This window comes from Mustela erminea, chromosome X (assembly GCF_009829155.1).
Source record: "Mustela erminea isolate mMusErm1 chromosome X, mMusErm1.Pri, whole genome shotgun sequence".
Classification (NCBI taxonomy): domain Eukaryota; kingdom Metazoa; phylum Chordata; class Mammalia; order Carnivora; family Mustelidae; genus Mustela; species Mustela erminea.
In genome coordinates, this window is record NC_045635.1 from 123,331,978 (window position 1) to 123,344,188 (window position 12,211).

Sequence of the window (12,211 nt, forward strand, 5' to 3'; positions counted from 1 at the left end):
TAGCCTTATCAACCAACGAGCTAGGAGATACCAGAAAAATTCCTTAACCCCCAAGAGTCACATTTTCCTCATCAGGAAAACAGAGCTAATAATTGTAGCTTAAAGGACTCATACTATACCTGGAACATAGTAGATGTGCATTAATAATGTTGCTCTCAGTTTCCTAATCTGTAATTAGTCACACTGAAAGGACTGAATAACAGTATTTATAATAGCTTAAAATGTTAATATATTTAATCTCATTGCCATAGAAAAGACATATATATAGACACACACATACACACAAAGGCATGCGCAAAAATCATGCTCTATGGAACAGCATAGTTTCTAGCTGAATAAACAGCTCTGAATATGCAACTGAACATAAAAAAGACAACTGAAATCCATTCACTGAGCCATTATCAGTTATTCTTGCCTGTTATATCCATTGCCTAGATATCCCCATGATGAATAGCCATGTTAAAGTAAATTATAGATTGAGAGAAGCAAAAAGACAGATATAGTCCTTCATTTATTTTCCATTCTGTTGCCTAGACACCTACTCCTTGGAATTTCTAATGTAATATGAGTTGCTATTGTCACATAGGCTTCCAAATGGGAGGAAGGGGAAACTAAAGAAAGGCAAGTAACAACTGAGGTTTTATTAAAAAGTGAAAATAAAGGACTTTTTCTGTACTAAGTGGAAAAGTTTTAAAACAAATACTGATTAAATTGAGATAATGTTGACAAACGATTTTGATTTTACAAATTCCAATTATTTAACGCTTCATTAAAATTTATTTATTTTGGTTCATAATAGCTTAGTTCAGATTTTTAACAACTGCACTCAATGTCTATGCATGTTATACTGAATGTATAGGATATCCTCATTCTTACAACAAAGCCACAGAAATATACCATGCTAATTATAACTTCAAAATGCCTATAAATTATTCTTATGGTATATGTAATACATTTGTCCACATAATTTATTTGTAAAATGCATTCTCTAACTGTTCAATTCTTTGATTATCCTATTGCTCTTTAAATATCAATAGTCTTTACTATAGCTGCATTGGTATTTCATCCATATTGTTCCCTCTACTCAGAAATTTTTTTTTTAATTCATATCTTAACCTGGCTATTTATTACAAATCCTTTAAACATCAAATGACATGTCCTTCCTTTAGGAAAGATTTCAGGGACTTCCCTGTAAATATCAATTCTTGATCATGTATTCTTCAGTCTCATAACACTCATTGTAGTATCACAGAAATTTGTTTTGTCATTTGTTTAAAGTCTGTTTCTAACACAAAGTAGTAAGTTCTATGAAGTTTGAAACCCTGCCTGCTTTAGCTGAACTACTGTATCTCCAGGGACTTACACAAATATGGCAGAATTGGTAGGCATATGATAAATACTTGATAAATGAATAAATGAGTGAATAAAATAGATATTAATCTCCATGAAATTCAGTTTCCCTGTCTGTAAGGTAGAAATAGTGATACCCACCTCATACAGGTTTTCTTATGATTGATTTAGCTATAATCGATGTGAAAACTTAGCAGAGCACCTAGTGTGTACCATGTGTTAAATAAATGACAGTACTCATGAACATCTCCACTTCTGAAGTTCACAGCTGAGTAAGTAAAGCAGGCAAGTAAACAAGCTACTGCAAGTATGAGAGAGTCAGAGGGAAGTACAGAATAAGGTGCTATGGATGTTTACCACAGACATACTTACTCCAGGTAGGGGTAGATCTCCCTAATAAAGGAATGAATGATTGGTAAATTAATAAATTAATAAAATAATAAATGAGGGGCGCCTGGGTGGCTCAGTGGGTTAAGCCTCTGCCTTCAGCTCAGGTCATGATCCCAGGGTCCTGGAATCGAGCCCCACATCAGGCTCTCTGCTCAGCAAGGAGCCTGCTTCCCACTCTCTCTGCCTGCCTCTTTGCCTACTTGTGATCTCTGTCTGTCAAATAAATAATAAAATAAAATATTTTTAAAACAAACAAATAAATAAATAAATAAATAAATAAATAAATAAATGAAAACTATGAATTCTAGGTACAATGCTAGGTTAAAGAAATAAAGATAATTAGTCACAGTCCTTATATTAAAGAGACTATCGTCTATTAATCTTCTATGTTGACATTTCCTCTACAAGTTATCTTCAAAATACAATAACTAGTAGAAGTATATAAATGAAATCTCACAAACCCTCTTATTTTTTTTTTTAAATTGAGAAATACAGGGTTAAATTGGCTAGCTTATTTTAACAACACATTTTCGCACAATCGACTTGTCTAATCTTCTACCATCTTTGGAGTTGGGCAGTCACAGTCTTTAACATATCCAGTGTGTCGATAACTACATAATTCCTTGGAATGATAAAAAACATCCCTTTGAGGTACAAATTTAGAGAAAATTGCCTAGTCTTTGATAGAAATTTGCCTCTATATAATATGGAGTGTTCATAACCTTTACCATTCTGACTATAAATATTTGAAGTTTCAGAAGAACAAACCAATAGCCTTTCTTAGGTTATTCAGTCTATTAAGCACAAGCTCTTGCACTTAGTGCTTGATATGTAATATAAACCATTTATTTTAATTAATTAGATCGATATGTATTTGTTAGGTTTAGGAAAAAAAAAAACAAACTCCCTTGTTAACTCTCAATTTCCATGGAATATATTATTGTTAAAAGGGAGATAGCAAGCCCTAAATTGTGTCACTTACACTAAACCTCATGCCAGCAATCCCAGACTTGATACCTAATCAAATTGTAGCTTCAATAGCTCAGGAATATAACCTTTATCCAGTCACCCTGGAATTACCTGGTTAGCGCTAGTGAGGTAGTCCACCCAACAGACCCTTCTATTCCCCTTAGGAAACAACATATTCTTTGCTAGTATTTTCCTTTTTCCACCTACCTTCATGCCTTTAAAAATTTTCCACAGCTTGGTGGAGCTCCTTTCTATTGCTAGATGGGATGCTGCCCAATTCATCATTGAATAAAGCCAATTTGATTTTCAAATTTACTCAATTGAATTGTTAACACTGTAGAAAGTTGGCATTATGATATACAGATGGAGAGGAGAAGTGAGTTGGGGAAAATTGGAGGGGAGACAAACCATGAGAGACTGTGGACTCTGAGAAACTGAGGGTTTTAGAGGAGAGGGGAGTGGGGGGTTGGGTGAGCCTGGTGGTGGGTATTAAGGAGGGCACGGATTGCATGGAGCACTTTGTGTGGTACATAAACAATGAACCTTGGAACACTGAAAGAATAAAATGAAAAAAAATTAAAAAATGATATACAGATGTTTTGGGGAAAGGGAAAAGAAATGTACTCACCTATATATTTGAATTTGCTTCATTTGGATATTTTAATAGCAGTATATCCTGTTCAGCAACACAAGAAATATATTTGTCATGTTATCATTAGATAGAAGCTCATTTGAAGTCATTTCTGCAACTACTGATTCTATCAAAGGTACAAATTTTTACCCTTGCCATAAAAACAGATTCTTAGATGGGTAGGGCCAGGGGAGGCCCTTTTTATCTCAACCTACCTTATGAAGAAGAGTTATTTCTTAACCTATGGGAAAACAGTAGAATGATTATTGTGACTATAGTGATTATTAATACTATATTTTTAAAACCGAGGTACCACTAAGTGGGCATAATCACTAATTCACCACAACATGTTCAGAAATATAGTAAGAATATTCCCATTCCTTACCTCATTTCCTTCCTCAACCCAGGTAATATATCAAAATTAGAAACTTACATTAACATAAAGCAAACATCCATAATTCACATTAGATGTTTTAGCATGAAATTAGGTGATTTCAGAATTACAACACATTAGATTAACGCTGAAGAATGATGAATGTTAAAATCCCACTCAACAAAATCTCTTAGCTAAAGAGAAAAAAATGTATATATCCTTAAGCCTATATATTATTATTACACTATGAGGTTATATAATAAAATCAATGTGCATCATTTAGTCACTCTTCAAATATAAATACACTCCTGGGTTTCCTGGAAATGTGGATGAAATGAAACATTACTGCACTTAAAATGAAACACCAACTATAATCATGCTAGTCAAATATATGTTTTTAATAAAAATTCATTTGTAGATTTTTTTTTAATCTGAAAAAGTCTTAAGTCCAAATAGATTCACTGGTGAATTCTACCAAACATTTAAATAAGAAATAATACCAATTTCATACAAATTCTTCCAGAAAATTGAAACAAAGGGTATACTTCTCAAATCATTTTCTGAAACTAGTATTACTGTGACACCAAAAAAGGTTTTTTAAAACTTTACAGACTTTCCTCAACTTACTATGGTTTGACTTACAATAGTTCAACTACGCAATGGTGTGAAAGCATTATCCATTCAGTAAAAACTGTACTCAGAATTTTGAATTTGGATCTTTTCCTGAACTAGTGATAAGGATGTCTACTCATTTAACATCTACTTAAGATTTTTCTGGTCATTCTACACAGTTTAGTAAGAAAATACAAAATTAAGGACATCCAGGTTAGAAAAGAAGCAAAACTATCTTTAATTAGAGATGACATAATGATAAGTATGACAATCTTATAATGCTCAAAAGTGCTATTAGAACCAATTAGTGAAATTAACAACTTTTCAAGATAATAAATATGTGAAACATATTAATATGTGACCAATATACCACATTTTATATAGTCAGTATATAACCACAATTGATCTGTATATAATCAGTATTGACTTACACCAATTCAATATGCAAAAATCAATTGTACTTCAGAGGTTGAATTTTTGAAATTACTATTTATAACAACATCAAAAGTATAAAATACACAGAGATAAATTTCACTGAGGATATAGAAGTCTTCCACATTTAAAACTACAACACACTGCCAAGAGAAATTAAAGAAGACCCAAATAAATGAAGCAATATAACATAATCATGGATTAGAATACTCAAAGTTGCTAATGTGCCAATTCTCCCCTAAACTGATCTAACAATTCATTGTAAAAATTCTAGTAGTCAAAATCTTAGCACAGTTTTTATGGAAATTAACAAGATAAATCTAAAATTTACATACAAAATGTCTAACAAAGCAAAATTTTGGAAAAGAACAAAGTAGGGAGACTTATACTATTTGACCTAAAGTCTTATACTTCTATTATAATCAAGACACTGTGACATTGGCAATAAAGTTAGATATACCAGTGGAACCAACAAAAAGAAAGTTCAGAAATAGACTCATATATAAACTATCAGTTGACTTGGGTGCCTAGGTGGCTTCGTTGGTTAAGGGTTAAGCGGTTAAGCATCTGCCTTTAGCTCTGGTCATGATCCTGGAGTCTCCAGGATTGAGTTGCACATTGGGCTCCCTGCTCAGTGGGGAGTCTGCTTCACTCTCTGCCCCTCACCTGGCTCTTGCTCTCTCTCCTACGCTCTCTCTCAAATAAATAAATAAATAAATAAAATCTTTTAACCCTATCAGTTGGCTTTTGATAAACATATTAAGGCAATTCTATGGAGAAAAATCATCTTTTCAAAAAATGATGCTGAAATAATTGCATAGCCATATGCTGAAAGAAATGAACTTCTACACTTACTTCACATCATATACAAAAAAAAAAAAAATCCCAAAATGGATCACTGATTTAAATGTAAGAGCTAAAACTACAACTTCTGTAGGAAACAGGAAAAAAAATTCCTAAGACACTTGGGTTTGGCAAAGATTTCTACAATATGATACAATATTCTAAAAAGATTTTTTTAAGTAATTGGACTTCATCAGAATTAAATAGTTTGGCTCTTCAAAAAGCACTAAAAAATGAAACAACAAGCTATATAATGAGAGAAAATACTTGCAAAACTTATATTCAACAAAGAATTTCCATTTAGAATCTATAAACAACTATTACAATTAACTAATAATAAAACAAATAACTCAATGAAGTATGGACAAAAGAGGTAAAAACAACAACAACAAAACCCATTTCACCAAAGAAGACATACAATTGGCAAATAAATACATAAAAATCACTTAAACTAGACAGAGAAACCATAACAAGTACTTACAAGGATGAGTAGCAACTGAAACTCTTTTTTATACTACTGGTGAGGATTTAAAATGGCACAATCACCTTGGAAAACAATTTTTTTCTCTTAAAAAGTTCTATATATATCCTGTATAGGATTTATTCATTCCACTTCTAGGTATTTACCCAAGAGAAATGAAATTATGCATATATAAAAATATTTGTTTGTTTAAAATTTTTGATTATCTGCTTTGTTCATGGCAGCCCAAAATTGGAAACATCACAAATGTCTATCAAGAGGTGAATAGGGGTCCCTGGGTGGCTCAGTGGGTTAAGCCTCTGCTTTTGGCTCAGGTCATGATCCCAGGGTCCTGGGATGGAGCCCCTCATCGGGCTCTCTGCTCAGCAGGGAGTCTGCTTCTTCCTCTCTCTCTCTGCCTGCCTCTCTGCCTACTTATGATCTCTCTCTGTCAAGTAAATAAATAAAATCTTTAAAAAAAAAACAGGTGAATAGATAAATACCTTACAGTATATCCATACAACAGAGAGCTACTCAGTAGAAAAAAGATAAATGCAAATATGGATGCATCTCAAAATCTTTATGCTAAGTAAAAATATCCAAACAAAAAGGAGTACATATTTGATTGCATTTATATAAGTTCCTAGAAAAGAAATAAAAACTAATCTATATTGCCAAAAAGCAGATCACGGGTTACCTGAGGAAGAGGAGGGGTGGAAGGGATGGTAGGGAATGGTTATAAAGCGGCATGAGAAAATTTTTACTGGTGAAGAATATGCTCATTATCTTGATTGTGGCGAATGGGGTGTGTGTGTGTGTGTGTGTGTGTGAGAAAATGTATCATATTATGTACTGTCTATGTAAGCAGTTTATTATAGGCCAGTTTAATAAACTGGCTAACTTAATAAAATGGTAAACAGTAATAAACAATAGACTTCATTACACACAGCCTAATAAAAGAGAGAGAAAATTAACAAAATTTCACTTACAAGCTATTAACCTCAGTCATATCATCTTTTCTGAACCTCATTTTCCCAACCTTTAAAAATGGGGAAAATAACAGTGCATCTCCATAACACTGTAAGGTGTAAAAATGAGCTAAAGCATATAAAAAGCGGATCCCTATGTGTGTTACATAATATACACTTGATAAATGCTCTTATTAAATTTAATATGGAAAACATACATAGGGATCTGAAAACACAAAGTGCCAAGGTGAAACTGGTTCTATAGCTGCTCTAGAGTTATAAGAAATGTGGATAATGGCCATGCAAGAACAGACTACCAAGGCTTGTACGTACACAGGCGAGAAATAAGAACTGAGATCCCTGCTGAAAGCCCAGACTCCCTAAGTAATAGATGGCTCACCAGCAGCAAAGATAACAACAACAAAAAATACCTTTCTGTCTTTTTATGACCTTTGAATGGGAAATTCTTTGAAGATTTGGGAAACTCCAAGCTAACAATTAAAGGAGTCGAGATTAGTTTTTGTTTTGACCCTAGGGTAATCAGTAGAAGCAAAAGAAAATTCTGCACAAATGGAAACATCCTCAAGCCAACACTCAGGATTTCTACAACTCCCTGGTAACATAAGCTAACAATTCATACTTACAAAATACATGTATAATCAAACTACCATAAGCAGGAATCGGAAAACAAAGAGCCAAATTAGTATGATAAAATGGCTTGAAAAAACGTAAAAAGGAATAAAACACAGAAAGGAAAGATATATATCTTTGAAAATAACAACTCAAGACCTCATGGACTGTTTACCTAAATAAAAAAAAAATCAAAGACAGACAAAGACAAATTAGAAATTACAAAGAATGCCCACTCATTCTTATTAGCAGAAAAACATGTTACAATATATTCTGTATTAAAAGACAAAATAAAATAAACAAAAACAACAAATTCCCACTGGTTTTACTGCTTTGGCCCTTGCTTCCCTGCAGTGTTTCTTCCACAAGGCATCAAGGGTAATCCTTCTAAAAAATAAGTCCGGTCGTATCAATTCCCCACTTGATACCCTCCAATGCCTTCACATTTTATTGAGAGAAAGGCCATACTCTAGAAGGGCCCTGCTCTCTGTGCTACTCCTCTGACCTCATCTCATACCATTTTCCTCTTGCTTGCTCTTCTCCGGTTCCACTGATCTCTTCGCCATCTCTTCTTGGATAATGTCAAACACACTCTCATCTCACTGCCCTGTTGTCACTCCCTCTTTCCTCTGCCTGAGATATTTCCATAGCTATCCACTTAGTTCCAGCCTTCACTTTCTACAGGTCTCTGATAGCTACTTTTTAAGGGGAGGCCTTCTGTGACCACTCTATGTAACTAAGTATACATACATATGCCATAGTGCTTCATGTTACTTACATACTGCTTTAAGATTTTCTTAACAATTTTCACCCTCTGTCATATTATATTTTTAATTTTACTTTTCCATGTAGATATTAAGAAACACTAAAAATTCATATAAGATGATTATAAGTGAGTGGTGTAATAGTTAATGTAATCACTATCCAAATCAAGAAATAGAACCTTACCAGTATTCCAGAAGACTCCATCTATCTCTTACAAATCATAAGCCCATCAATCTTTCCTAAGGTAAAAAGTACATTGATGTTTTATAAAAACCTATGTTGGGCTTTTCTTTAGCTTTTACACATGAATATGTATCATAAATAGTTTAATTTTCAGAGAAAGACAACTATCATATGATTCTTCCTGATATAAGAAAGTGGAGATGCAATGTTGGGGGTTTGGGGGATAGGAAAAGAATAAATGAAACAAGATGGGATCATTATATGTTTTCACTAATGCTAGACACTGGTCTTTATTTAGAAAGCAGATTTGAAATAAGAATTTAAAAGGTCAATTTAAAGGACATATATAAGGTTGTGTCCCAAATATATTAGAGAAAACATATAGAGCATATACAATAATTAACAAGACAAAAGGCCATAAAGTAAGTCCCAATAAGTTTCAAAGGATTACTATGTAGACCAGGTTCTTCTATCACAATGCAATTGAGTTAAAGATCCATGGATAAAAGGATTAATAAAGGAGCCTAAAAATTAGAGAACTTTTAAATACACTTTTAAATAGCTCATGGGTCAAGAAGAAATCGTAATGGAAATAGGAAAATCTTTAGATCTAAATGAAAATACTACACATCAAATGAAAATGATACATTTCAAAACTTGTGGGTGTAGTAAAGTCAAAGCAAATATCCAGAGAGAAAACATGGCCTTAAGTAATTATTTGAGGAGAGACATGAGCCAATTACCTAACTTAAGAGTTATATCAGTCAAGTGAACTCAGAGAATGAAAGAAAACAAAGACAAGGATAAAAGTTACCAAATAGGAGATAATGAAATAGAAAATAATGATAAAATAGGACAAACGAAGTCAACAGCTACTTCTTCAGAAGGAATAAGGAAATGGATAAATCTCTGTGAGAACAAAATAATATTGAAAACGTAAAGTACACATAACTAAAAATATAGCAGTTACTGATAAAATGTTGATCAGATATTATAATTAACTCTAGGCTTATAACCATCAAAGCCCAAACAAATGAGCAGTTTCTTTGAAAAATGCCTTATCAACACACTTAAACACACATACACAGACATAGAGACTCAGGTAGTTATATAGGTATAATCTACAGATATTCAAAGAACATATGTAACATATATACTTTTTATGGAGAATCAAAAAAGAGGGAATAATCTGGGTAGCATAAACTTAATACCAAAACCTGCCAAATACTGTTATGCTGGAAATAAAAAAAAAAATAGGAAAAAAAAAAAAAAAAAAAAAAACCTGCCAAAGACATCAGCAGAAAGAAAAATCACAAGTCAATCTCTCAAACATAGAAGCAAAATTCTTAACTAAAAATAAAATAAAATTAATATGTATCCTAAGAGATCCTAATACTGTAAGAAGAGTTTTAACATTAGAAAATCAGTTGACAGATAAATGTAAAAAGTCCAAATGAGTGCACCAATTTAAAAAAGGTAGGAGTCTTACTTCATACCAGGAGCTTTACCATCTGAATCCATAATGTGGCTACATCATTTATATTCTTTCCTAATTACTGATGCTATTTAACATTATTGTTATTATGTAGCTAGTACTGTCAATTAGTAGTATAAAATTAATAGTTCACAAAGCAGTGCACCGAAATTTTACGAATAATACCTTAGTCTCATTGATAAAACCAGCGTTTGCCTTGTGAGCTACAAAAGCACATACTGATATTAAATCCTTCATTTTCTTGTTGATAACATAGTATTCTTTGCAGAACATCAAATTCTTAGTGATAATATTTTCCTTCTTGGGTCGAAAGGGACTTAGTAGAAAAAAGGAAACATCTTTAAAAATATAAACCCATGTTTCCAAGTAAAATACACTTGCTAAAGATGACACATATTTCCCAGAAAACACAGTGCAGTTTACAAAGATCCAGCCACCTGTTATTCTATTTTCATCAACTGTTCTCTCCCTTCCAGCTCAAAAGTTTGGATTCCCACTTTATATAAAATTACATTAAACTACATGTTGTTATGTAAATAATATACTTTTGGGGTATCTAATAGTGAATATTAGAAAAAATAGATTCTGTTATTTAAAATGGAATTACAGATTCTTTGCTCAAATAAAAAAAATGTAATTTCTTTTTAAACCAGTCTTATAGTACATAAGATCATTTCTATAACCAAGACTCTGCTTCACTGAGGTGTTGGGGTATTGAAGTTTTATCTAAAAAATGTTCCATGCTGGTTTTGTCATAATGGTCATTTACCCTGAACGATTTTTAGATAGCAACACTGTACATAGCCTTGGAACAGGCAGATTGTAATATGTTTTCCCGAGATTGGAAATGAGTATTAGAACAAGAGAAGCAGGTAAGGAGGATCAGTTACTTTCTTACATAGGATTTGACTTTCTTTAACTTGAACCAAACTCAACAAACCAGAACCTATGTATATTGCTGATGTCAGAAGAAAAGTTCAATAGTTGTGATAAAAAATTTGATGTGACTATAGTAAAAAGCACATGATTTGGGCCTGTCTGGGAAATGGAATTCTCCTCTACAATAAAATACAATAGAGCGTAATATTTAAACTATATTTTCCTTACATCACAAATCAAAACCATGAATTAAAAACAAAACAAAACCAAAAAACCTCGCCTCCAGTGACCTGAGAAAAGAAGTAACTAAATATTACTATCTTATATATAAATGGTACATAAAAGCTGAAAAATATTTCCTTCCCAAGTAATTCTCACTTCACATAGGAGAAAATGGATGTTCAGTAACATAATTGACATAATACAATTAGTATTACTATAATGACTAGCAAACAATTTTTTAAAATATTTTGTTTATTAGAGAGAGAGAGTGAGCGAGCATGAGTGGGGGAAGGAGCAGACAAAGAGGGAGAAGTAGGTTCCCTGCTGAGCTGGAAACCCCATGTGGGACTCCATCCCAGGACCTCAGGAACATCACCCGAGCTAGTCAGACACTTAACCGACTGAGCCACCCAGATGCCCCTAATATTTATCAAGTGAATCCTTTCTCCATGCCAGGTAAGTGTCCATAAACACCTGCACATGGCAGCTGTTAGTTTGGTTTGCCCCAGTTCCATAGATTTGATCAGTAAAGAGACATCAAAGAGAGATAGATCTACTTCATTACTTACATAAGGAACAAAAACAAAATCAGCATGGTTCACCTTCACATGTCCCTGGGTTCTCAAGATGACACTGAATCAGAGGAGCCAGACGACAAATGACTCAAGTGGTGGTTCACTATGTCATAGAGGAGCTGAACAGTTTCATAGATTTACACAGAAGCTTGGAGTGGAGCAAAGTTGGAAAGTCTTGTAACTCCTTAGAACCAGAGAGAATGATCAACTGATTTATAGAAGACTTCTGCAAGATAGGGAGCCTCCCACAAGATAGGGAAGTGGATGAGAAACAGATTTGTGAGAGTCTTCACAAGACTCCCATCTTGTCATGTTCCTGGGAGAGTCACAGAGTGTTCTGCCAAGATTCAGAGCAAATTGTGGTCAAGCCTTGCCTACATGGCCTATGTGGACACATGCAAGGTCGCCTGGAGCTAGGATTGAGCCACTCCTCT

General features: G+C 33.4%; 1 long non-coding RNA gene across 1 annotated transcript; it reads right to left on the reverse strand.

Annotated features, from left to right (window-relative positions):
• Window positions 1-3,337: 3,337 nt before the first annotated feature.
• LOC116583543 lies at window positions 3,338-11,936 on the reverse strand. The gene is made up of 3 exons (XR_004282773.1): window positions 11,772-11,936; window positions 3,556-3,581; window positions 3,338-3,385 (listed from the first exon to the last, which is right to left on the reverse strand). It is a non-coding gene; the product is annotated as an uncharacterized LOC116583543 (long non-coding RNA).
• Window positions 11,937-12,211: the final 275 nt, after the last annotated feature.